This window comes from Anser cygnoides, chromosome Z (genome assembly GCF_040182565.1).
Source record: "Anser cygnoides isolate HZ-2024a breed goose chromosome Z, Taihu_goose_T2T_genome, whole genome shotgun sequence".
Taxonomy (NCBI): domain Eukaryota; kingdom Metazoa; phylum Chordata; class Aves; order Anseriformes; family Anatidae; genus Anser; species Anser cygnoides.
Genome location: NC_089912.1, coordinates 80,861,134 through 80,888,799, shown reverse-complemented (window position 1 = coordinate 80,888,799; position 27,666 = coordinate 80,861,134). Strand labels below are relative to the sequence as shown.

The 27,666-nt window shown below is 44.6% G+C and overlaps 2 long non-coding RNA genes across 4 annotated transcripts in view; one reads left to right on the top strand and one right to left on the bottom strand.

Moving 5' to 3' along the window:
- Window positions 1–13,645: 13,645 nt before the first annotated feature.
- Window positions 13,646–19,879, bottom strand: LOC136789091 (uncharacterized). Of its 2 annotated transcripts, none has more exons than XR_010827873.1 (5): window positions 18,684–19,879; window positions 17,010–17,094; window positions 16,645–16,821; window positions 14,478–14,585; window positions 13,646–13,814 (listed from the first exon to the last, which is right to left on the bottom strand). It is a non-coding gene; the product is annotated as an uncharacterized lncRNA (long non-coding RNA). The 2 variants fall into 2 exon arrangements; XR_010827872.1 differs by having other exon boundaries at window positions 16,699–16,821.
- A 2,093-nt stretch (window positions 19,880–21,972) lies between these two features.
- Window positions 21,973–27,666, top strand: part of LOC106042901 (uncharacterized) — a 15,923-nt gene continuing 10,229 nt past the window's right edge. The window contains exons 1-3 of one of the 2 annotated variants that reach the window (XR_010827706.1): window positions 21,973–25,409; window positions 26,373–26,525; window positions 26,700–27,263. This is a non-coding gene — a long non-coding RNA (uncharacterized lncRNA). Of the gene's footprint in view, window positions 25,410–26,372; window positions 26,526–26,699; window positions 27,264–27,666 lie in introns of those variants that run through there. The other variant, XR_001211364.3, reaches the window with a different exon arrangement.

The following is a 27,666-nucleotide window of genomic DNA, read 5'->3' as shown; positions in this document are numbered from 1 at the left end:
TTTAACCGACCCCTTCTTCTTCCTCTTCAAGCTATTTTCTTCCTTGCTATGCAGCCTAAATAGCAAAACTATTAGACTGAAAGATTTAAATCCGTGCTAGGGTTCCCCAACAAGGAGTCTGAATTTCAGACTTGCTGAAAACAATGCAAACAATGAATGCACAAGATGTTTGTGGAAGGTCATGATTGCTCCTGGAACTTCAGCATCATTAGAATACACTTGATTTATTTTTGATGTATTCTGCCTCTTGATTCCTTTGAAATCTTCAAAAATGTCCAAATGCCTGATCCACAAAAGTGCCTATAATGTCTTAATTCAGCCTGATTCCTTAGACTAGCTCACTCACTTATAAGTCCAGTCCACATGTTCAATCTCCTCTGCTTGGTTCACCTGTACGAGCCAGTCCTGTAGGCATTTTCCAAGTACCCTGCTTGAATCAGAGCACCCTGGAAGAGAGAAAATACAAACAGTGCACTATGCCTATTTTTACACAGACCTCTAAGAGACCCTGCCTGCATTGGATTCAGTTCCATTCCCTGCCTGATGGAGCACAAAGCACCGTCTCCCACCGAGAGTCCTAATAATTAATTGGTTAACACCACAAAAGAAAATGGCACTTTTCTGAAGCCTTGACACTGGTGTGTGGTCCTACCAGTTTTGAAGGTTTTTTAGCTATGACCTGCTGCACCCTCATTCTGCAGGAGAGCTGTAATGGGACACCTTCTGCACCTCCTGAGCTCTCTTCTTTCTTCATTGCGGGTCTTAGGCACACAACTCGGGCTGTAGGTTCTCCCAGAGCATCAAGGCAACTACCTGCCATAGTGGACTTTCTTCATCGAGTTCAACTTGCAACACCAACATGGTTCTAGACGTTGTATCCACAAATGGATTTACAACAATATCTGACAAGGAATGGAGGTGCATAACCTCCAAAATCAGTGTGGAGGTCCTCAAAATCTTTGTTCAGGAACTGTCTAAACCACAGGGCAATGGCCAGGAAAATGCCATGAGTCATTCTGTTTTTATTTTGTATTTCCACACATGCTTCAAGTTCTGCTCTTGTGTGTGCCCAGACGTGCCCCAGTGCAGCTGGACAAGTCAAAATCTATCTACCTTGTGCAGGAGCCCAACAGGTTTGCCAATCTCTCTTGAAGGGCTCAATCCAAAAGCTTTTCTCAGCCCACACACGTTAGAGCAGGCAGAACACAACGTGCTGCTAGGGGGGAATGGTCAGAGTCCAAGGCAACAAGTGGTGTGAGTGCAGGCCGGTCTCCTGGTCTTGTAGCGCCTCTGAAAGCAGGAATTGGGTTTTGGATGCTTTCTCTTGCTTGAAACAAAACTGTTGCAGGTCCTGCCTGCTGTCATCAGTCTGTGAGGACTTCTGGGGCCTGGAGGAGCACAGGCAGGTGGTACCTGGCTCTGCATCTGGCAGGCACAGAGTGCCCCTGCAGCCTCGCTGGTGATCATGAGATGTAGCTCAGGATGGAGAGGTACATCCAGAGTGTTGTCACTCTCCAGATGCACACCAACCTCCCTGTCCTGCCTATTTAGAGCATGCCAAGAAACGAAGCCTTTTTGGAGGGGTGCAAGAGACAATCAGCTGCAAAAGTGTTGTTCTCTGTGGTGCTGGAAATGGCACCGAGGGGTCACATTTGGGACACAGTATTTAAGCTGACTCAAAGCTGGATTAGCAACAGCAGCAGCAGCTTCCGGACAGTCACTGCAGTGTGCGAGGTTTTTCTCACTGGGGAAATATGGGACGGGTTGACTTTCAGCAGTGCTCAACCTGGTGCCAGCAGGTAGCACACGTAGCTGGAGAAAGGCCAGCACTCTGAGCGATCTCTGCGGGACTGAGCGAGAGCACAGGAGGACTAAAAATAAGCGCAAGGCTCCCCTGTGGGAATCTCTTGCTCCTCTTCCAGAGTGTGCATGGAGGTGAACCCAGCCTCCGCAGCAGGCAGCTGGAAGGCCCCGGGTCCCCATGGGCAGACGCCTGCACTTAGCACGCAGTTCTGCTGACCCCGGCAGGCACTGCGGGAGCATGGAGGTCAGGCGTGATGAATCCGATTGCAGGATCAGGATCAAAATTTCTGCCTGGCCCCCCTCCCCACAGCAAGAAAATGCCTTCTGTCAGAAACCACATACCTTTTTCTGTTGCCTTTTTTTTTTTTTCCCCAAATACATGACATAAGCATGTTTCATGGGGTAATCATGGTTTTATTTTCATGACATCTAATTGTACTGTCAGAGTAAATATGGGAAATCCAGGTTGCCCTGTGGACTCCATATTGGTTTTAAAGTTTACTTTTATAGACACTAAGCATGTTGAAGGAGTCCTGAGTTTCTTTCTTTTTCTTTTTTTCTTTTTTTTTTTTTTGAGAGAAAGCTAAATAAATAAATTTTAATAGCTATGTATTAAAATAATCTTGACCCATCAGATGATTTCTGTCTGGATTATGTTAGTGTGTTTTACTGCTGCATAGTTATTTGAGAAACTCCATTCTGATGATATTTCCTTGCTGTTCTGATTGCTAACTTACTGTATTTTATTTTAAGAATAGGGCAATCTCCATGAAGGCTTTTCTTCTTCCTTTTCTTTCCACCTTCTAATTTCATCCTTTTTCCACTTTTAACATTTTTTTTGTCTTTACAATTTTCTTTTCTTTTGCCCTTTGCTCTGAATATTACAATATCTTTCTGCCCTATGGTGAGTGAAAGAATAAACACATCTGGCCAGACCCTCAACCAAGGTAAACTGACACGGTCCCTCTGGATGATACCAGTTTAACTCCTCAGAACACCCAGAAGATTACATTGGAGATTTTACTTAACACGTTTTTCATTTAAACTACTTCTCTTTAAGCAAAATTACCCCTTCTCTCAAGTTGTCTGCAGTGCTGTTGCAGATCTGTAGAGTTACACTTTATTAGAGTTAGATGTGTCTTGAATTCCAGCCATAGAAAGTTTTATGTGATTATCCAAACTATGCAATATTGAGTGATTTACTGGGATTTTCCCTGATATGATTCTATTTATACCATTTTGACCATAAGCTGGTTAATATATGGAATTGGTACGGATGTGTTCATCAGTATAAAGCTGAGCACAAACTGGGTATTACAGTAAAAGTTCTGCACAGGGCAGAACTCTAGGACCTGTCTCCAAATGCTGAATGCCACAAGCCACTATTTAGATAACATCTACATCTCAACTCTGCTTTTTAACGTCACACCAGTGCTGTGGTATCTGTGAGGAACCACTGTAGCCAAGGTTTTCTTTCTTGCAGCACTTTCTCACAAAACCCTATTTTCACCCAATGATGCTCCTGTGCATGTGCCCACATACGCATGCAGGAAAGCCTAAAAAGGTGGCCAAAAGGAGCTGAATCGCCCGAAGAAGTGCTGAAATCCTCCCAGGCATCATCTTTAAATAACACCAGGATTTAGGAAACCAGGGTCTGGGGGCGAGGAAATCCAAGTCTCTAACGGCCCCTTCCCCTAGAGCAGGGCTCCCGGCACCGGCACCCGCCAGAGGGCGCCGCCGGGCCGCCTCTTCATCCCCATCCTCCTCCTCCTCCTCCTCCTCCTCCTCCTCCTCCTCCTCCTCCTCCTCCTCCTCCTCCTCCTCCTCCTCCTCCTCCTCCTCCTCCTCCTCCTCCTCCACCGCTTTCTCTCCTCCTGGCTTTTGAACCATCTGGGCCATAGTTTTTCTCCTTTGCTACGGAAACTAAAAATGCCCTTAAAAAGTACCCCGAGCTCTCAGGCGGGTCAATAATTGACTTGGGAAAAAAAAATGCCCCCTGGTGAAAGACCCAGTAAACCCACGAAGAAGAGGATGTGCACGCCCCCACTGGAGGAGCGGAGCTCTGCAAGGAATTCGGCCCGGGGAGAGATGCTGCTCGGTGCCCTTGCATCCACCCTCCTCCTCTTCCTCACCCCTACGACCTGACGGGACAGACTTCTCTGCGGGAAGGAGCCGGGGGAGTCCGAGAGTCATTTGCGGAGAACTAGGGCATGCTGCTTGCATGCACCGCACAGGACGACCTGTGCCTGGTGCAAGTATCATTCGGGGCTCCACTTTATCTGTCAGAGTGAACAGCCGTCAGCAGGACGTGCTGAACACCTCCCTTGCTGCTCCATGCCCAGGCCAGCACCACTGTGCCTGGCAGAGAGGCGTGCGGCACCGTCCTGGCAGTGCCTGCATCGGCTGGGTAGCGCTGACTTCGTCCCGGTTAGCCAGATGCTGTTAGCACCCGAGATGTGCAAGTTGTTCTCCTAGGATGTATTTCCTGGTTTGCTTTTACCCATTAGGTATTAATCAGCTCACGTGCTTCAAAACCACCGGTGACGTGACGCAAAGCCTCACAGGGCAGGTGGGGACTGGGGGGAAGGTTTCTTCAGCAGTGCCCCATGAGCATAGTGTGACCTGCAGCAGCTGGATGTGGTGGAGCAGACCCACGTGGACCTATGTGAGAAGCTCAATTGACACCAGCAAGCTTCTGGGAGAGCCTCTCCCAGTACCAGCAGACGTTATTTTTCCTGCCAAAATACCTTTGAGAGGTCTCAGGGCACGGTGTCACCACCTCTGAAGTTACTCAGAGTCTAATTGTGAGACGTAGCAGGCTTGTGGCTTCCTGAACAACATTTAGAAAGCGATGGAGGGTCTTTTTCCTTAGGGAACAGGCAAAAATATTTCCCTTGTTCAAGTGATCAATCAGGAAATGCCTTCCTTGCCCTCAGTGCCATTGTGTAAAAACAGCGTGGGGTCACGGAGAAATCTGTAATGCTATGGTTGCTTATATGTGTGCCTTGTGTGGCAGCTGTAATGAGCAATTGATTGCATATAGGCAATCTATTTATCAACACCACGGGACATGCTGTAGCAGATTAGCTGCTGTCTATCTTTTAAAATTCCTAGGATGGGATTATTGCTTTCCCATTTGGATTATATTGCACCAGATTTATTTAGAACATAGCAGGTGATTTTTGTTATTTTTTGCTAGTGGATCATCAGACTATAGGTAAGGCTGTGATTGCTTTCCCTCTTTTCTTGTGAGAGCTGTTTTGTGCCCCACTTTTGGGTGACTGGTGTTTCTCATCAAGCCAGCCTCCCCCAGGCAAAAAGCAAACACAGCAGACCAGAAGTTTCCCAAAAGCAGCGCACAAACCTTCCAACCCAGGGAAAAGCTTTGAAGAATGCAGCCTTTTTTTAGGATACAGATATTTCCAGAGGCATTACCAAAGATGCGTTGATTATCTGCTTCTGCAGCATTTCCTTCTTTCTTCCCCTGCCCTGCCTTTGCCTCGAGTTTCCATGCAAGCACAGCGCAGGAGGGAGCAAACTGATGCCCAGGTCTATACAGGCGACACGGCATTGCCTCGCTCAGGGGCCAGGTGGTGGAAGATGCTGTCGTTTGTGCCCCTTTCCCGTCTTTGTTTACCATCAGTTATTTTTCAGCATTCTACATATCACCACCTGCATTTAAGTACATGGGAAGTGAAATATTAGCATGACAGTAGGTGCCACAGCACACTCATCATAGCTGCTATGTTATCACTTTCAAAAGCGTATTATTTAGACAATCAGTTGAACTCTCTCTCCTTATGCCATTTTCAGGGATGGAGGAAAATAACTGAAACTACCAGGACTTTGGCAGAAATTACTCTCTGTAGAACTATAAAGATGCATTTTTGTTTGTTTGTTTATTTATTTATTTATTCCCCACAGAACAGCAGTTCCCTTGAACACCTTCCATGGAAAGGGACTGAGAAAGACAGACAAATCATTGTAAAGTCACACAGCTCCGAATTTGTGCATGTGTGTACAAAGATGCAGTTTTACTAATCCTGATAAAGCATTAGGGAGAAATAAATATATAAATAAATGTTTTTACAATATTTGTTCAAATAAGACATATATTTCCCTTCCCCATATTTTCCCTTCAAAAGCCCTTTGCAATGTACCAGCAATCTGCATTATTACAGTCTCTTCTCTGTCTCTGGCCTTTTGCAGACACGGAGGTGCTTGCTCCTCCTGCTCTCCAGGCTGGCTGGACAGGGACTGACCAGGACTGTGCTGCTCTGGGGGCACAGAGCACCCTTGCACTAGGGTTGGTTTGGACCAGTTGACTTTCTTCAAAGGCAGAATGAGCACTGTTTTTTACCCATAAAAGCTGTGGAAAAAAGGCACCTTCGCCGTCTTTGCAAATCAGTCATGTCAGGACTTTGTTCTTGTACTTTAACATTCTTGAATGTGGTCTTTATTTGCATGAGGCATGTGACCACAGCATCCTTGACAGGATGGATGAGGGCAGTACTATGGAATGACTAATGCTTCTTTTATGCTTGCATTTTCAGCCTGTTAAAACATGGATATGCTGGGATAGAACAGGAAGGAATATGGAGAAGAAGCTGTAGTAAAAATCCCGTCCTCATATCCTTTCCTTTACAGTATCAACCTCAAATTCCACCCAGCTTCACAGAAGCCACAGGGCAAAGGCACAAATATGTGGAAAAGCCAGAAGATGGAGAAATGGGAAATTGCAGGAATGCCACTGCAGGATGATAGTTCATATTCTTACACGTTTATAATGAGAAGTAAAGAGAGGAAAAGAGAACAAGCATAATAAATTGGTGGTGGGGAAGGAAAAAAAAATGGGGGGGGAGGACTCTCCACCCTACCAAATGACGCAAGTGAATACTTTTCTAATCAAAATTTCAGTTTAAAGTCATTCCTTTAACTTTTCCAAATAAACGTGTTTGAGATCTCTTCCTAGGAATGAATTCCTCAACCAATTCCACTATATTCAAAAAGCTGGTGGTATAAATGTGCAAAACACTGGAATACACAAACACAGATACACACAACGCCCCAACCTTCAGTTCCGCAGGGTAGAATAACTTGCTTAAAAGTCACCTACCATAAGGCTCTGTCAGTGGGAACTGAACTAACGTGGCAATTGATGAGAGGCTACAGCACTGGGAGCACCAAAGTGGAAAAGATTGCACGGCCCCTGTTGTGATAGGCAACTGCACAGTCTGCACAGTCTCTTCTAAAAACTGTTCAAGCTCCATGTTAAAATTCGTCAGGATTTGTCCCTACTTTTTCTGGAAGGCAAGGAAAAGTCAAGAAGACAGAGTAATACCCAGCAAAGCAGGGAAAAAAAAAAAAAAAAAAAAAAAAAAAACAGGCAAAACTTAGGAGAAAAAATGAACTCCTTTTACAAACTATGCTACCTGTTTTAAGTACCTCTACCTTCTCAGCCTGTGCTTTGCGTATTGCACTTAATATTGATAGTAAATCAAAATGAGGCAACAAATGTGTAAATGTTTAATGTTTACTTAGCCCTAGAGAACAGGAGGTGGTGACCCACAGGGCAGCATTGCTAAAATGTTATGGGTTTACATTACATGTTCAAGTATTTTATGTTACTTTTCAGCTATTTTCACAAAAAACAAGCTCTCCTCCATCTATTTAGTAAAGAAAAAAAAAAAAACACACACACAAATGAGCTGCAAAGCTATGTCCCTTCTTCCAAAAAGAATAATGAAATCTCAACATGCATAAACATACCTTCTTAATCAGAACCAGGCTTGTGATCTAATTGGATAATATTTCACTTACAATATCATATCAAAATGATTATCAGCCTGAATATTGTTGGTGCAGGTGTAATTTAATGGATTCAGGTTCCTATTATCTGGCACTTAGCTGCTTATGATGGTGTTCAGGGCATTAAGTCCCTCAGTTTTTCATAACAGGCAACAACATTACACTGCTGCAGAGAAATATAAATTAGAGATTTTCTCAGGCCCCATAAAACAACCAACATAAATTTTTATGGTTGCCAGATTCATCACATGCTTTTATACACCCAACAAAAAGAACAGACTATAACCACTTTTGCTTGGCTATTTTTGTTGTTCTTGTTATTGTTTTAGCGGAGTATGGAAATTGATGTGGAAATGTAAGATGAATGGTCTGCTCCTGAAGAAATCTCTGTCAAATGCATGGAGCTGGTAACAGGATCCTGTATACAAGCCCTGCTTATATGCTTTGCTGCTGCACTGGGACTTGTAGTTTAGACAAGTTACATGCACAGTATGAGTAATGAGAACAGAAAACAGTGTGATTGCAGAATCATATGCCCATTTACAGTATCATGGTGCGCGTGAGTGTATGCAGATGATATGCACACACACAGGCACGCCTAAATTACCTAAACTCTGACTTGACCTATTAATTCATATATATATTTACTATAAATTTAGTAGCTGAAGACTGATAAATAAGAAATATTAGGAAAAAAGTATCCTCTGGTACTTTTCAGAAGTTGATTTTAGCATTCATTGTTTACCAGAAGATAACGTTATTTTAACTGTTCAGTTATAATATGAGCTACTATGATAGGAGTTACAATACCTTGCATAATGTTAATAACATTTCAAAATTTGTATCTAGCATATACATTTCCCATCTTACATTTACTAAAGAGCCATCCAATTGTAATTTTATGCTACTCAGCAGCATAATTTTTTATGATACCTGTTTCTCTTGTCCCTTGCTAACTGTGCCTATCCTGGCACAGAGAACTGAGAGAAATTTGCCCGCTTCAGGAGTGGAAAATTACATGCTTCCTTTCATGCTTCATTCATGAACACATTTCCCAGCCCTCCATTAAAACTTGGAATACACTCATTACCTACAATACTGGTACAAATTCAGCTGCTCTTTCCTGGGTGCTTCTATTAAAAATAATGCCAGTTGCCCCCAGTAATGCTGGATTGGTCCAATAAACCTGAAAAAAAATAATTATCTTCATATCAGGTATTTCCTGCCATTTATCAACCACCTTTAGGAGCTGAAGACTGATGAAGACTTCACACCAGATTTAGTAAAACAGATGCCAGGAAAAAAAAAAAAAAAAAAAGCCCAAACAGAAATCTTTGCTGCTTTTATAAACAATACATCATTAACATATGAATAAACTACATATTTGAATTTTCACCAACATAACTGTTTTCCCCAGGAAATCACAGTAAAAAAGAGTTCCTTTAGAAAGTGCATGTTGTTTATAGAAATAGTCTTAACACTTAATGTCTGGCAAAGCTTCAAACTGAGAATTACATTACATTGGTAATTTTAACTTTATCATCTTAAATAGATCCATTTTGGATGTATGAACACCAGCAGAGCAGGACAGTGCTCAAAGAGCTGCCTTTAAGCAGTCTTTATTCTGTCCCATGAAGCTTTGTAATTCTTTCTGTTATTGTTAATAGCTGTTAAGTGCTGACAGCATGCTTGGCACAGAATGAAACGTACGAGCATACATGGTTCTTGTTAAGGGTGGCCCTCGGGAGGCCATTTACTGTGTGTAATAACAACAACAACTTTATTGGAGTAGTAACCTACTCACACAGCTGCAGCTCGGGTGTCAGGAGATGTCGCTGTTTAGACAAAATAGGGATGTCCACATGCATGCAGATATAACGCTGTTAGGCATCAATTTTTATCTTGGGTAACAGGGCTGCAAGCGTTTCTCGTGAGCAGACAAGACTTTCCGAGGTAGCTGAAGAGTGTCTGGAGCCCAGAGTGACATTTTTGCTGGTTTTCCTCCCTCAGCAGCAGGCATACAGAGCACTAGGACGAGCCAAGCATTTAGGAGCAACACAGGTGCTGGACATGCTGGTCTGACACAGGGGCAGGCAGGAGGAGGAACTGCAAGGGCAGAGTCAGGAATGCTGCTGGAGGTTGCATAGCTGATGGGTACAGCTATGGGGTGACAAGAAATAGCAGAAAATGGCCAGTGAGAATTTAGAGGGGCTTCGGAGATGGTGCGGGAAGCAGTTGCAGGCCCTGAACCCAGGACACCTGGCGGGAGCTGAGCTGGTGCTCTAGGTTTGCAGGTGGCATTTACTCCCCAGCTCCTGATCAGGTGGCTGTGCAGTGTCCAGAGGAGAAGAAAAGGCTCCCTCACGCAATGAGGTTGGTGCTCACACCCACCAGCAGGTATGGTCTGACACAGAAATGCCACAAAGGCAGGGCTGGCCATCACCTACTGTCTTCTCCTTTGCACCTGCCCTTATGCAATGCCCCTGTGTCCAGGTACAGCTCTTGATATTGCAGGTGGGATGGTTGTGTTTGCTTCTGCTTCTCCAGGGCTCTGCTCTACTGCTCCAGCCATGGCCACGACCAACCCCACGTTAAACAAATCTTGCTGGGGGATCCCAACTTGTAAGCACAGGGGATAAAGTTCCCTAAAATAAACTGCTGCACCATGTGGGAGACAGGTTACCCATTAACCTGAGCATCCTGATCCTGGTCACTGCCAGCAGCAGGACAAAGCAGGTCCAACCAGCTCAAATAGTTCTCTCGAAACTGCTGTTTCATCTTGGTTTCATGGTAATTGCCTGGCTGGCTTGTTTCCTGCTGCACAAAACCCTCCCTCCCCCTTCTACATCACTTGCTCTTCAACACTTTCTAGCAAACGTCATGCCCCCTTCACTGTCTCCCTCCTCACACTGATTTTAGAGATGGCTGCGTTTGAGGTACCTTTGCCAGATTGTCAGAAAATTGGCTGAAAATCATATAGCTTTAGGGTGTTATGGCTGGGTACTCCAAAAATGATGAATTCAGAAATCATTAGTCACCTATGACCATTTAGGCTATTAAATATAAGAATGAAATGGATTATTTAACTCCAAGGGAGAACCCTTGCTTTCCATACTCCTATGCATGGTGTTCCTGGCACTGTTAAATCTCTGCTTTTCTGCAAACACATTGATTCTCTCTGGCGTACTAAAACCTGAATTTGCAAAGCCTGTTCTCTGTATAGAGTGTCTAGAAGAGTTACACGCATTAGATCATGATGTACATGCATTGCAGGGATGAAGAATGCGTGTTGGGGGGATTTCTGCAGGAACTGCATTGTGACTGTGCAGAATGAGTTAATATTCCCACTCGTTCCTCCGCTGGGAACATGCTCTCATACCTCACACAGCAGCAGAGTGGTGATGGCTTTATTCACAGACAGAAACCATGGGGGAGATTTTTCCAAAGCACAGGAGGGATCTGAGATTATAGGTACCCTGCCCAGGTCCTGGGACCTGCCACACTGCCGCGGCCACCAGACAAGAGACCCAAGTGCCAGCGAGGTTACAGCTGGTTGCCTCGGGGTCTGGCAGTCGTGCAGTGGGGCAGCATGGAAGGCTGAGCAAACTGTTTGAAAAGCTGAGTAAATATTCAAACAGTTCACCCATGATGCTACAGCTGGACTACTTGGAGTGCCAAAGTTGGTTTTCAGCTGTGCTACATCACATTGCAGTGGCTCTGGAGCCGGAATCCTCCCCACTCTTTGCACTGCTGAAGATGCTGATACAATCTTAGTCTAAGGAAAGACAAATGGTACAACATGCTAACCGATCCAAAAGGGGCTCATTTTCTAAAGAATTTATGATTATGACAGCAGAAATAATATGTCTGTTACAAGATAGCAAATAGGAAGTACTTTACTGTAGGGACTTACATGTCCACAGTAAAATCAGCATTTGTATGTCCTTGTTTTTTCCTTTATTTCAAAGAAAATTCTAAATTGAAAAGAAGTGAGGATAGAGAAGTTGTCTCCCTCACACTCACTGTTTACTACTGCTTGCCTCATTTCACATCATCGTTGTTCCTTAAACCCAAGGTACTTGGCCATTACCAGTCTCTTTCTTCAACAAGGCATCCATGTGAAGTGTCCTAAGTCACTGGTTTTTGTTTTCTCTTGTACTTGAGCAGAGTGTGCTTGGTTTTTGTTTGTTTGTTTTCATTTTTTTCTTAAACACTAAAAAGCTCTTACTATGATTACTACATCATTGTAGTAAGAAGAACAAACTTGTGCATCTACCATAGAAGTAGCCTGTATATTGCTTTTTTTTTTTTTAATAAATTATCCAGCATTTCAGGGTCATGTTCTCACTCCCTAGTGTTGTTGCAGATAGTTGCAGATGCTCATAAAAGCATTTCCAAGCAGCCTTTGAGAAGAATTAAACGTAGAGTTGCAATGCATCCTAATTAAGGCACAAAAGACATCTGGCAATCCTCGTGGTACTTAGTATGTCATCTTCTTCCTATCTCTTAAACCTAATAATTTGCAAACCACCACTATATTGGAGAGTTATATCTGCTATAACTTATGTCAACTTGGATCCCCCCCTCCTTTTTCTTAAACAATGTTTGGCAGCCAACTCTGTGTGGAAACTAGGCTGTTTTACATTAGTCAGCAGTACATTTAAATCATTCTTACCAAATGATTTACTGTAGATTACAAATTCTTATATGGCATTTTAAGTTAATGATTAGGCAAAGCAATATATCACTAACATGATTAGTTGCATATGTATTTTGCTTCGATGATTCTAAATTTCTCTTTGGTTTGGAGGATTTCTGATCTCTTATTTTCACTACTTGAAGAAAATATATATATATATTTTTAAGAGAAAAGGGCAGAGGACCCCAACATTTTTGCCTGTCTTCTCCAGCTATTGCTTAAATCAATAGGATTTTCCTCCCTGCAGGAGAATCATGTCATGAGGAGATGCTGGTAAGTTGCTTAGTGCTCTCCAGACACATATTGGCAGATGTCAGTATTGCACAGCATTTTGATGTGTTACCATGTCCAAAAGGCATGAGGACAAAATGGAGGGAAAAGGATTAAGACTTTGTATCAAATGAAACAGTGAATCAGCCATCACGAAAGATCAAATACTACATAAAAATATGTAAATCAGAGTATCTCAAGGGAAAAAGGAGACTGTACTCATTCTCCATGCACAAACAATTCTGCAGGTTTCTGAAAATTGCACGTGTTGTATGACAGTGGAAAAGGGGGATTTGCTCACTCTGTCTTACAAGTGGACTTTGAAACCAAGGTGAAAGAAAGGTGGAGCACAATAATAAAACAATGGGCTGTTGCACCAGGTGACTGGCATCTTTAAGAAGAAACAGTGACATAAAATAGGCTATGTTTGTTTGCCTGCAAGCACACAAAGATAACAAGCAACTTTACATTTACAACATAAATGAAATAAGGAAGAAAATTTCATCTGCTTCAACAAAAATAAAATCAGTGCAAAGTTACTTGTGTGTAACTGCATGCATATCAAAACTTGCGACCCTAACATTGCGTCCTGTTGCATGCAAACAGCTGCACAGTTATTGGGTCCCACTGGTTTTGATGGGGCTGTGTGTGGCTGCAAGAGCCCACTCATGTGAGCTGCATGCTTGGCATAACAAGAACAGGCAAGATCTACTTTGCATGCACATTTCGGCACCAATCACATCTTTCATCTGCAGTTTCAGATGGCTGACAAACAACAGACAGGATTACTGTAATGTTTATTTCATTTATTAATTCCCTTAGCTCTTGCTCACAGCATATAGCAATCAATTAAAGGAAAAACAAAACAAAACAAACAAGAAAAAAAAAACCCTACCATAAATGAGGGAGTGATCTGATATTTATTATTGACATCTGCTTGGACTTCTCTATTTGTTCCTCAGGTTTCCAACCCATTCTGTAACAGATCAGACCTTGTAAACTCCTCAGAGAAGTCTACCTCTGGTCATACCACAGGAGGTAAGCGATTTCCAGCATCGTGACTCTTCACAAGAAGCTTTTAAAGACAGGCATCTCTGTCTCCGTCCACTGAAACCAGAGATGTTAGGTCTTCTTCTTCCATCTGATACCAATACTAAAGAGACCACGGGTGGTGGGAGACAGTTACTGGAACATGATTTCAGATCATCAGACCAGAGTTGCTCCTAGGACAGGACTGAGAAGCACTGCAAATTAGAGTCACAATGTTGTCTGGTGGAGAAGTAGATTTGAGGAGGAGTTCAGGAGGAGTGTCCAAAAAGAAGGTTCAAGAGAAATCTAATCCTAAACAGGGATAACTACAGCAATGTTGAGTCTACTTGGGGGGGGGGGGGGGGGGGGGGCGGGGCAGGGAATAAATAAATAAATCATAGATTCTCACTCCATAAAATCATGAGACTCTGAAAAAATAAAGAATGAAAGCTGTTGCAGAAGATAGGCAGCACCTAATTTAGGTCTGGACTGAAATCCAGAGTTCACTATGAAATGCTCAGACCTTAGAACATGCATGCCTTACAAGGCAGCTCAAGCAATTCTGACATCAAGCATGGGGTTATAGAGAATGAGCTAATAAGGAACAGTAGGGGCAGGGAGCATCCAAAGAGCCATCTGGCCTTCTGCAATTTAAGGACCTATGAATATCTGTGAACGAAACTACCTTCACCTTATGTGAGTAACACAGCCCAGCAGCCCTTCTGGGTCATATGGTCCAAACAAAGCTGGGGATTTGCCTCGGGTGAAAAGAATGTTATCATTTGCTTTATAGCTAAATAATAATAATAATAATAATAATAATAATAATAATAATAATAATAATAACAACATGGATTACAGTATTTACTTTGGACTGGAGGATGGCTTCACTTCCTGTTTTAGCTCAGTGACTGGTGGCTCACACTTGCATCTGTTTTATCCATAACAGTGTAGATATACATCATTCCTCTTGTAGCTGTATGGAGCAAAGAATTTATGATAACTCAGTGAAGGAGTATGGCTGAAGCCTCAAAACCTTCACCACATGAGAGGTATAGGACTTCTGAGGCTTTGAGTTCTCTTTTGAGGAATTAAAAGCATTGTATTCAAAGTAGTAGCAGACCAGGAAGCAAGTACCAGAATCATCTCTGGATGCCCAAAACATGAGGATTGTGAGCTGTGCTCCATCCCCCTGACCTTCATATTCGTTTCTGCAGTGCAGCTCAGCTTAATGGCTGAGATGCCCTCATGACAAATGGAAATGTAGACTTCCCATAGTCCCATGTAGACTTCAGCATGTTGGGCTGGGGATGACATTGAACCCAGGTCTCTCAGTTCTGTCTCAGCATTGTATGTAAAATGGTCTCCATCTTGTCTTTCATGGAGGCAGCGGGCAGTGTATTTCATCCAAAATAAATGCTGTCAAAATAGTCACATCTTCCTGGTATCTCTTAGGATGAACTTAAAAATTACCACTCAACCAGGATGCGTAGGGAGGGTTTGTTTAGGGAGAAAGCTGGTGAAAGCTTAAATTAGTGTCTCAGGCCAAATAGAGGAAAGAGGGAAAGACTGGGCAGTAATCTCTAGGAAAATTGTGTGAGAGTCCCCGTAACAACTGCAGGGTCTCCACCACACCAGCTAAGTCCACCAACTAGGACACACAGGTTTCTCAATTTTGAACAGTCTTAAATAAGAACAGTTGTAGGGTTCAGAGTAAAGTGACTCAGAATAGGAACTGTAAATATAAACATCAGGAGAGTTACACAGCAGCTAAGGTGGGGTTTTGTGGGACCCATTGCAGTTCCTTCTCAGCCCTCTCTAAATACCTATGTATTTCATTGTATACTGCCCAAGAAATTACAGAAACTGTCCAATGTTGTACAATAAGACGGTGATGAAAAGACACCTCTAGGCATTAGATTGCGTTGTTTCTGCTTCCAAAGAGGTGAAGTCTAGTTACAGCTTTGTACTCACTACCCTGTGAGTTAAAGGAAGGACAGTATTTGCTAAACAGTCTCCCTATAAAGGCTCAAGACAGAGTCCTCATGGATCTCTATTTTTTTCAGCTAAAACAGCAGGAATGAGCCTTAAAGTATCTTTGTTAAACTAGTTAATAGATTATTGTCCAAAGTAAACATATTTCAGTAAGTGCAAGACTGTTTTCTTTTTTCCTCCCTCTTTCCGTCTTTTGTTCAACTTCAACTCAGCTATTTATGATTCATTTCATGAGACACTAGGTTTTCTCTGAAGGCACTAAAAAGGGCCAGAGCTATCAAACAGTTTTAGTGACTAGTACCAACAAGGAACTGTTTTCCTCCATGCTATAAAACAGGCACTGTCAATAGACTACAACCGGCAATAAACTATTAAAAAAGGAATTTATGATGGCTACTTATTATCCTCCTGAAATAATGTTGTTACAAGGCTGCCCTTTTCAGTCATCCACACGGATCACATGACAGATGTCTAACAAAGGGAAAGGCCCAGATCCACGGGGAACGGCTGCAAATAGCCCAGGAATTGCCCCACGTTACATGGGCACACACCACACCAGGGTTTCAAAGCAGCAGAGCAATTGTCCCACGTTGGACTTCAACTCTTTATACACAGGCACTTGGTTTAAGGTGGGATCATAATGAAGTTATGTGTAATACATACTGAATCATTTTAATGGCTAAATATCAAATTATGTAGAAACGTCTATTATTGTTTAGCAAGGAATTGGTGAAACACCAGGATAAAATAAGAAATATCACAAGCCTCAAATGGAATCAGATCTGACTCGCTTTTCGGATTTCTAAAAAGTTCCAGTTCTAGCACTCATCCCTTCCTCTCCAGCCCCATAACAGGCTTTCTGCTTTGCTGAAGTGTCTGCCTCCATTAAGGCTGACATTTGACTACGATATGGATCTGTAGTTGCTCTAAATTGTGGTATACCACTGGCAGCAATAGAGTTACACTGTCTTACTCCAATTAATGAACTCTTGTGTTCAATAAACATTCTAGAAAGAAGGGGGGAAACAATACAGTTCAACCTTCGGAGTCATTTGGGCTGTCTACTTCGTGATCTGGACCTTCATCCATTGTACCTCCAGAGCGAAGAACTTCCCAGAATGCCAGACTGGAGTCACAGGAGCTGCGGTCAAGGCTGAACACACAGCCCTGGGGAGAACCCTCCTTGTACTGAGTCCTAGGTGAAAAGTCCTAAACGCCTGTAGGGAAAAGAAGGAGGTGGTTTGAAGAGCTGAAGTGGAAAACGATTTTGGGGTCTAGAGGAAAGAAAGTTAGGCTGGGCTGAGAAAAAAATGAGTTATGGAGAAGTGGGATGTTAAGGGGATAGCCACAGGTAAAAAATGAAACAGTTGCAGCACCAAGCTCTCTGAAAGTCCTTGTAACTCACCATAGTGTTATGAAGGGCATTCCCTCTCCCCTCTGTCGCTGCAAACATAGTAGCTGACTGGTATCCTGTCCCTTGGGCAGTTCATCTGGGGAAAATAAGGACCATATATTGCAATATCAGTTATTATCCTGAGAATACAACACTTATTCCCAGGAAAAAATAAATAAATAAAAGTACCATTAAGGACTTTTGAAAAAGAGTTTTGTTAATTTTAAGAACTCCAAACAAGGGATGCGCACCACAGAAAACCGGGAAATGACATGCAAAGAGAACTAAAACGAAAACGACCCATTTCTCTACGGAGAGGTCCTTACGGATAGTCTCCATGCTAAGAGCAGTGGCGAGCATGAGTTAAGCGGCTGCTGAGGCTATAACGCTGGGTTTACAATGTGCTCGGTTATTATTTCACAGCGAAGGAGACAGCCCTGCCTGTGATTGTCTCTTGCTGGCTTCTTGGCTGAGCAGCTCAGCTGTGTCAAGACCGCATCTCCACGGCGAGGGGAGCAGCAATTAATGCTCCAGGACCAAACGCGGAGCCGCGCATCCCGCAAAAACCACTGAGACCGGGAGCTGCTCGTTCGCATCCAGGAGTCCCTGTTTATGTAGCTGCTTCTCCGTAAGTGTACCAACGGGAACGACAAAACCACCTTTTGTTTTCCGCAGCACCTTCCGCCCCTGAGACGCTCCCACGGTCCGCGAGCGGAGCGGGGCATGCGGGGGGACCCGGCCCCGCACGGAGCCCAGCCTGCGCCGCCAAGCGCCCCTTTCCCTGAGGACCCCTGCCGCGAAATGCGCTCCTTAATCATTATTTGACTCTTCTTGCCTGCGTTTGAATGTCTGAAGAGAAAACATCACCTTTCATTTAGCCCGGAGAGGACGGCAGTAGGAAAAAAAAATAAAATTAAATATTTTTTTTTTTTAAAAAAAAAAAGGAAAGAAACTTCGAGCCCATGGTATGGCAGTATTTTTTAAGCAAGGGGCTTTGGAGGCAATTTAAAAAAAAAAAAAAGTGTTTAAGTGTGCACGAACAGAGAGAACCACTTAATTAAAAGCATGAAAGAGGACGAAAGACCACACTCGTTCCTGCTTTTTGGTAACATATGCCTATCCTATAATTGCCTGTAAATAGCCACCGCAACAGCAACTCAGATTAGTGGCTTTCTGGGCGAGGTATGGAAACTCTGACGACTTTAGCTGTCGAAAGCTTACGTGAACTTGTACTGTACCGAGTTAAAAAAAAAAAAAAAAAAAAACTATATAAACGCTGGCTCGCAGAGATATTTTTCCAATTATCACCTTGGCAAGATACAGTTCCCTGCTTCCAAAGCCGAGTTCTCCCTCTCCAGCACGGGTTTTGCACTCTCCCGAGCCGTCTCCCCTTCCCTCCCTCCCTCTCCCGAGCTTTCCATGGGTTTGTACGAGTCTCCCACAAAAATGCCCCCTGGTCTCTCCTCGCGGTGCTCGGCGCTGCCGGGCGGCGGGGCTGTGTCGGAGCCCTCCCCGTCCCACCGCACGGCCGCCCGCATCTCCCCGGGGCACCAGCGAGCCGGGGGGCAGCGGCAAACGCTCCCCGCTGTCCTCCAGCCGGGCTAGCAACCCTCTGCGAGAGGTAGCCCCCTGCCCAGCTCCTCGCTAAGATGCCGCACATTTGAGGAGAGGGCTGCGGAGCGGAACCTGGGGACAGGGGGACAAGGAGAGGGTCCCCTGGAAAGCGGCGGGGGGATCCCTGGAGCAGCCTCCTGGGGAAAGTCGGGGAAAGCCGGGGGAAATCCTCGCCCCCTGGCACCGGTGACCCCGCAGAGGGGCTCGGCGAGGAGAGCGACCGCCGCCGGCGCTGGGCTCCGTGCGCCGCTCCCACGGCGGAGGTGGCTGCGGGGTGGCGTTTGGGTGTCTCCTCCGACGTCCTGGGAATAATGCTTTGGGCGCACCACGATCGCGCTTTCCCGGATCACAAGGTTTTCCGAGGGGGGAGAGCCGGGGTATGGGAATTTACAGCGAGTGGTGCATATAGCACAGCGTTTTATGACATTAAAAAACACCAGATTAGATGGCCACTTCGACAGCTTATTTCGGGCACAAATATGAGCATGCTAGGCTGGCACAAATTCCCCCCTCCCCCGAGTGCCACGGATGCTCGGAGAACATTTGCTCCTGAAAATTCTTCGCCTTCTGCTCGGCACGGGCTCCTTCAGGTTGTGGAAAGGCACCCACGGGGCACTCCCACTGTATGTGCAGCACCGGGCAGATCTCGGAGCTCAGGAGCATGCAGACCTCATCTGCTCCATCTGGCCGTGAAAATCTGTTCCTAAATACGCGTGTGTTTTTGCAAGACGGGGTTTTGCATTACCTGTTGACTGGGAACACGTATACAGAGGAAGCTTTAGATATAATGCTGTTTTCGCTTACAGTAAATCCCATATGTTGCAGACAAATTCTTACCAGCTGGGAGGGCCAGAGCAGTAAAATCCAGTAATTCTGTTTCATCATAAATCAAGTTTATGAACTGTGGTACAAGGTATATAACTGGAAGTTGCGCTCTTTAGTGGTAAATGGCTGCTGAAGTGTTCGACAGTGGCATTGTCAAATTCCCTTTTCCACCTAAAACTTGACACAGGCTAATTCTTACAGCGATCAGCGTCTCTTTCTTAATTTGGGAGAAAATCGCCTGGCACAAACTGCATTAGACGAACAGAAAAGTAAAACTCCGAGTGTAACACGTAGAATAAAGTCCCCGGGCGCGGACACCGCAGTCAGCCTACATTTCTTTTTTGCCCATTTGTTACCAAATGTGTGCAGGCGGCTGGCTGCGGTAGGCTTCCACACGGCTGTAGCCAAAGAGTAAGTGACCTCACTTAAAAAGAAAATGTAAAAATACCCGCTCGAATTTCGTTATAAAGGAGTCTTTCCCCTGTCTCTGCACTTGCAATGTGTAAAATAATTTCGGAAGAGAATTATGCCCGCACAGTACCTTCCAGACAAATCTCAACACAGTGTACGTGGTATTTCCTCCTCGCTATTAATTTATTACTGATTGATTCAGAAGATTTTTAGAAAAAGAAGGACTGCAGGAACAAACCCGTGGTGTCCTCTCACTTGTGCTCGCAGACTCTGGAGTAGACTGGGACGAGTTGTGCCTCTCATTCAATCTCTGGATTAGCATCTACACCGAAGTTAAAGATTTCTTGTTTGGGGTTTGATGCTGCATTATGTGGGAAGGTTCTCCAGGAGTTTCTGGAGAAATGTAATTTGGCACATTGTTTGCTCTTGTGTTTTTCATGCCTGTATTTATGATTCTAGGAAATTTTCAGAACGAAATACGATCTTTAGCAATACACCGACCATTATATTATTATCGTTTCAACCACGAATATTGCGACTACCACCAATAAAACATACCAACCCAGCAGCGCACAACGCCGCGGTATTACAAGATAATAGAAGTTTTTTGTAGACTTCCCCGAGTCCCGGGAGACGGGGTAGGGTCTCTATCGGGGCTCTGCAGCTTGTCAAAACTTGTCAAATCAAAGGAACCGAAAGTGGGGAGGCAACGGACTGGGATTTTGCTGTGTAACTGTGTAGCTGGGCTGGAGATACTGGGTTTGCCCATGCCAACGCGCTAGTGAGGCTTCGGCGGGCATTTCGGCTAGGAAATACCGCCGTTACGTTGCCGACTTCTGTCCACAAAATTACCATAAAGATTCTCGTGTGAAACAGCTGTCAAGATTTTACCCTTGGGGAAAGAAAAAAGAAACCACACGCCACACACCCACTCACCCACACACCGCATTTGAATGACAACCTGTTTTATGCTGGGGACCCCCGGAACTCTCAAAGAGGTGTCTCTTGCGTTTGAACTAGTTTAGAGATCCTTTAAGTTAATTATTGTTCTCTTTAATAATTGTTCTTTTTTCCCTCCCGAGATTTATTCACAGAAGAAGCCCCACAGATATCCCCAACCGCCTTGGGAAAGCACAGAGGCGTGCCGCCTCTCTCCCGGTGAGGCTTGGCTCGCACTTCACTTTGCGGTGTGCTTATTTTAAGGTTTCTCCTCCCCAACCTGCGCTCGGTATTTCTGTGCAGCCGAGGAAAAAGGAAAAGAAAAAGACCACCGCCGACCAACAGCCCCGCGGCTGCTCTCGCCCGACAGCCTGGTGCTGCGCCCGCGGCGTGGGGGAGAGCGGAGCTCTGATGTGGGCAAATTATTTGCTCTGTCTCTGGGAGCTACGGCGCCTTTCTTTCTTTCTTTCTTTCTTTCTTTCTTTCTTTCTTTCTTTCTTTCTTTCTTTCTTTCTTTCTTTCTTTCTTTCTTTCTTTTCTTTCTTTCTTTCTTTCTTTCTTTCTTTCTTTCTTTCTTTCTTTCTTTCTTTCTTTCTTTCTTTTTCTTTCTTTCTTTCTTTCTTTCTTTCTTTCTTTCTTTCTTTCTTTCTTTCTTTCTTTCTTTCTTTCTTTCTTTCTTTCTTTCTCCCCCCCCTTTTTTTTTTCTTTATTATTTTTATTAACGCGCTTATGTAACTGAAAATATACATTAAAATTATTTATGTAGGGTATTAACTGTATGTATAGATTTAGGCTAGCTGCTGAAGAAGTCCAGGATAAACAGGAAGAAAGCTGCTTACGTCTCTAAGGTCGGCATGGTACTGTAAAATACGGCTGGGAGAGTAAAACTCTCCAATCCGTTTTATTCCTCGGTGCATTCTGAAGTCAGCCGGCTTCTGGGTGTCTGGGATTTTACAGAGACAAAACAATTTTATTTATTTATTTATTTATTAGCGAAGTGAGCTCTAGCGGCGCGGTCTGCTGAGCTGGAATTAGATGTATTACCTTTTCCAGTGCCTCCTTTTAACCACCACCCTTTTGCACTCTGTAATCCGAATTTCGGTGCAGCCCGCACTGGTACCTCACCACCTCACCTAAAAACAACTCCAGAAATACTCCTTGATTTATGTTAGCAGTGATGCTGCCGCTGGAGCCTCGCTTATGGAACAGGGAGGAATACAACTCCCCTCCCCTCCGCGCTTTACGAGCAGAGACTACAGCCTTGCTTTACCTCCCAAATGGCAAAGCAAAGGGTACCAAGCCCACCGTTCTCGCTCTTTTAACGTCCAGCGCCTTACCGCGACCACGCTGACCTTTAACACACAAATACAATTTTTTTAGTTTAAAGGTTTAGCTCGTCGGATCGAGCCTGCCCTAATGCGAGGCAGAAGAAGAAGGAGACAGGACCAGGCAAGAGACAGGATGCGACCGGGAAGCGCTTTATTAGATAAGTATATTAATCTGGATCCCAGCTGTATTTGCAGTGTTTTCCAAGATTCCTTTCTTGTCGGATGTGGGTTCCCCTAATTAATCACTCATGCCGTTGTATACATTACAGCTCAAGAGTGTAATTTTAGTCAGTTGTTTTGAAGCGCTCCGCTCTTCCCATCTGATGTGCATTTGCCCGCTCGGCGCGGGAGGAGCTCGCACACGGCCGTCCCGCCGCCCCCAGCACCGCCGCCCGGCCACCCGCCGCTCCGTGCGCCCGGGGCAGCTCCGCCTGCCTTCCCTGAGGGGAGGCGGAGGCGGCCGAGGGCCCTTCTCGGGGCCGCCGCCCCCCGCTTCGTGTGGCGCGGGGGCCGCGCGGGTGCCGCGCTCCCGGCGCCGCCTCTCCCCGCCGAGCCCGGCGGCCCTTACGGCTGTTAGGGCAACGGCAACACCGCCCCGCCGCTGAGGCGGAGCCCGCCTGAGGGCGCGGCCATCTCGGGGCGGTGCGGCCACCTCAGGGCGGTGCAGCCACCTCAGGGCGGCGCGGCCATCTCGGGGCGGTGCAGCCACCTCAGGGCGGTGCAGCCACCTCAGGGCGGCGCGGCCATCTCGGGGCGGTGCGGCCACCTCAGGGCGGCGCGGCCATCTCGGGGCGGTGCGGCCATCTCGGGGGCGGTGCGGCCACCTCAGGGCGGTGCGGCCACCTCAGGGCGGCGCGGCCATCTCAGGGCGGTGCGGCCACCTCAGGGCGGCGCGGCCATCTCGGGGCGGTGCGGCCACCTCAGGGCGGCGCGGCCATCTCGGGGCGGCGCGGCCATTTCGGGGCGGCTCCGCCTGAGGAGAGGCGGGCGTGAGGCGAGCCCGCCCCGCCGCGCCGCCGCCGGCTGGGGACGTCTCACTTCATCTGTCACTAGTTCTGCTCGCCTGACCAGCTGTCAAAACAGGGGGTGTCTTTTTCATTCCAGCTCACAAAGTACCAAAGGGGAAAGGGGCTTTAATGCCTGTGTTTGGACACAAGCAATTATCCCTAATTATTGTTTTTCTTTTGAGCCTGCCCGTCCTGCTGGAGAGCCAGCAGATGAGCATGCCCTAATCCTCCCCAGTCGGTTGATCTCAGTGGGTTTTGCGGGACAAACCGGGCGAGAAGGCTCCGTGGCTTTCATCTCGATGTGAGTTTTGAACTGATTGAAACTCGTTGCGATGGGAGAATTAACCTCGGAGCCCAGGCTTTCAATGGCCCCTGATAAGAGATTATACGTGTTGATGGCAAGCTTTTCTTGGCAAAATGTTTTCAAAGGACTTGGAGCTGTTAAATCAAAGCACTATTGAATCGGTGGTAGGCCTCTTTAGAGCTCTCCCTCCTTCTTCATTCCCTGGTGCTATGTGTTGGTAATTACTGGCAGGGGTGGGAGAAGGAAAACAGAAAATCCTCTCGGAGATACACACCCATGCGCACAAGGGTGATGAGCAGCGTTGGCCAGAGAACTACAGGGAAGCCAGAGGAAACTTTTCTTAATCCCACAGAGGAATAACTGCCTAGATACTCAGGCTCGCACAAGATAGATCCTGTTCTGCTGCCAGTCTCCTTTCACATGCCTGCTTCTTGCTTTTGCAGGGTTGCAGTAGCAATCCAAGGACCCATGCTTCAGTGTTATTTCCTTAATAATTCGCCCTTATTAAAAATTTATTAAAAAAGAAAAAAGAAAGAAATTCACGGAAAAGTTAGAGAGGCTATGTGGATCTTTCAGCTATGAATATCCATGTGTATAAGAAAACCTAGGTAATACATAAGATGTGCATCAACCTTGACGAGACTGCTTTAACCAGGAAATACTTATTCTTTGAGTTTGCTTATTCTCTGCCTGTCTGAAGTTTGTGTACTGGCTTCTGAAATTGTACATGTCAGTAAAGTGTCATCATAATTGTGAACTTTGGGTCACATTTGGTTGAGTATTTTCTCTTCCACTGTCTGAGAACGGGGACACTGAAAAAGCCTGTGAGCCAAAGCAAAAGCTGTCTGCTCCCAACCAGGGAATCTCTGTGCACTGATTCACCTGGATTTTGTAAATGAAAGTGTGTCTGTTCAGAGACAGTTTGAGGTCACTGGATATGGTTCTGATTGTAATTGTGGAAGGCTAAGGCCTAACAAGAAAAAAAAAAGTGGAAAAATAAGGAGGAGATACACATTTTCTATCAGACAGACAATCCACCTCAAGAGAAATGCTTACAAGAATGAGGCACTCACCACAGAAAGCTGTTGAGCTGGAAAAAGAACAATGTTCAGCTCTGCACTGGAGTCTGTTGGCAGGCAAGGAGATGTGTTTGGGTGGGCCAAACCTCTGTTATATGGATATTACTCAGGACTTAAGGACATTCTTATTAAAATAACAGTCTGGTTCGATGTTGAGGAAAGTAAAATATTGATATCCACTTCCAGAAACATATGAACACAAAAAGTCTGCTAGAGCTGCTAACAGTAAAAATCACCCTGTCCAATATTGTAGCCTTGCATCGGGAATGAAGAGGCAGTGGGAGCAGCAGCAGTATGGCAATCATAAAATTGCAGAAGAGCAGGGTAGGGTGGTAGAAGCTGGCGTCAGGCAGTGCATGAGTGGAGAGAAATTGCAATTTGAGGAAGGCATTTGTTCAGGAAGTCCTTGCACTGAATCCATCGAGAACAGCACTGCAGAGCCAGAACTCCTTTGCAGGTCTCCTTGCCTGGCCCCCATGTGTGTTCACTTGGACAGCTTGATGAGAGAACACCTGGAAAATAACTTGGAGAGAAGAGATCAGCCTGGCCAGGAGCTGGGCTGTTGTAAGCCTCAACAATGATGCAGGCGCTACAGCAGCTAGATGTCTCGGCAGATGCTCCCAGCTGTAGGAGGAGGCCTGGGTTCAGATCGATTGGAAGTGTGCACTGAGTGCTGTTAATCACACTACTTGCATTGCTACTTTTTCAAATTGATATTTTATTGTTTGCCTTTTTTCTCCAATTATATCACATGTATCTGAAATCTTTTGTTTAAAATTAGGAAATGTTTTTGGTTTTAGACTGCTCTGCCGCTGTGTCTTTGGTTCCCAGCTCCTGATCCAAGACTGAGGCAATGTAATTTACTGAAACCTCCAAGGCCTTGAGCTCAGCCACTTCTAATCCCTGTAAGTATTTGCCAGAAGAGAAACATGCAATCTCTTTTATTATTATTATTATTTATTTAAAAGCTTGATCTATAATTATTAAAATATTGTGATTAAACTGAAAGCAATTGCACAGGCAGTGTGAATGTCAAAACAGTAACCTTTATTTTTAAAGTATCATTAAATTGCCACAAAAATCCAAGTTTTGGGGGATCCAGTTCTTACAAAACCATTCAACTTGTACCATATCAATAATATTTCTTGACAGAAGATCATTTAGTGGGAGGCTTGGTAGTAATTGGAAAATTTGTTTTTGAGATGATTTTTGGTTTTTGTTTGTTAAATGGTATCTCAACAACAACTGGAATGGCAAAATGCATGTTTTGGCTTATTCAGTTCTTACTGTTGACTGGGCTTGTGAGTACTGTGGGGAAGCTGGGAAGAATAATAACAGTTTTACTTGTTCTGACTGTTCTGACTGTTAGAATGTTCTGCAAGAGATCCTAGACAGTTCACAAGCTGTGCAGGGTCTCAGCAGAATTTATACATTGTACAGGACCTCTTATTTGGTGAAGTGCCTGAATTGTCACTAAACTGTTGCAAAGCTTGTCAGGAAGAGTGTACTTGCAGAGTTTATACTCTCCACAGAAGCAAACAGCTGCAATGTGGATTTTATAGCTTACAGAGGATGAAAGAAACCTGCAATAGTTATAGTGTATACTATAGAGTGGCTTTATATATATTTGGCAACTCTGAATAGACATCTGGGGCCAAGGCTGTTTCATTAGTCATTGCTACTTCAGAAATGCCTGCAAGTCCTGTACAGTTAGAAAGTTTGCCACATAAAACAGTGTGTGTCCAATTTATAAAATTAAAGAGATGGTTTCAGTCCCAAAGACCTTAAAATTTATATATTCAGTGAGAAGCAGTTGTATCCAATAAACATATGGTGGAAACATGGTATAACAGCTATACCTTTATCAGTCCCAGAGGCAGACGCAGCACAACACCTCTCAGCCATGGTCACAGATGGACATCTGAGACAGAGGTTATCTCTTTCACCAGAGGAGAGACACCCACAGTATCTAATACAAAGACGGAGCTTCCGAGGTTCTTGGGATCAGAAAGATATTTTGGGTCAGTAGCTTCTGTGGAAGACTTAAATAATTTTTAGCTGTAAGTCAATTCTGCTTTTCAACTCTCATTTTTTAGTAAGTAGGTTCTTCTTTGAAGTAAAAGATAGAGTATTTGTAGTGCTATTACTTTTTCAAAGAAAATGACATTAGAGAAGATTGCTTTGTTTCTGTTTAGCTTGAAGCATTGCAGTGGAATGTGGAAAAAAAGAGAGAAGAAGGAAGAAAAGAAGGAAAGAAGGAAGGAAAGAAGAAGGAAGGAAGGAAAGATGGAAATGAAGATGGAAAGACAGAAAAGGAGGGAGGGAGGGAGGGAGGGAGGAAGGAAGGAAGGAAGGAAGGAGGAAAGAAGGAGGAAAGAAAGAAAGAAAGAAAGAGCAAGAAGGAAGGAAAGAAGGAAAGAAGAAAAGAAAGAAAGAAAGCAGGAAGGAAGAAAGGAAAGGAAAGAAAAAAGAAAGCAAGACAGAGAAAGCAAGAAAGCAAGAAGAAAGGAAGGAAGGAAGGAAGGAAGGAAGGATAGAAAAGGAAGGACGGAAGGACAGAAGGAAGGACGGAAGGAAGGAAGGAAGGAAGGAAGGAAGGATAGAAAAGGAAGAAGGAATGAAGGAAGGATGGAAGGACGGACGGACGGAAGGACGGACAGACGGAAGGAAGGAAGGAAGGAAGGAAGGAAGGAAGGAAGGAAGGAAGGAAGGAAGGAAGGAAGGAAGGAAGGAAAGAAAGAAAGAAAGAAAGAAAGAAAGAAAGAAAGAAAAAGAAACAAAGAAGGAAAGAAAAGGAAGAAGGAAAGAAAAGGAAGAAGGAAGGAAGGGAGGGAGGGAGGGAAGGAAGGAAGAAAGGAAGAAAGGAAGGAAGGAAAGAAAGAAAGAAAGAAAGAAAGAAAGAAAGAAAGAAAGAAAGAAAAAGAAAAAGAAAAAGAAAAAGAAAAAGAAAAAGAAAAAGAAAAAGAAAAAGAAAAAGAAAAAGAAAAAGAAAAAGAAAAAGAAAAAGAAAAAGAAAAAGAAAAAGAAAAAGAAAGAAAGAAAAGGAAAGAAAGAAAGATGGGAAGGAAAGAAAGAAGGAAGGAAGGAAGGAAGGAAAAGGAAGAAGGAAGGAAGGAAAAGGAAGAAGGAAGGAGGGAAGGAAGCATGGAAGGAAGGAGGGAA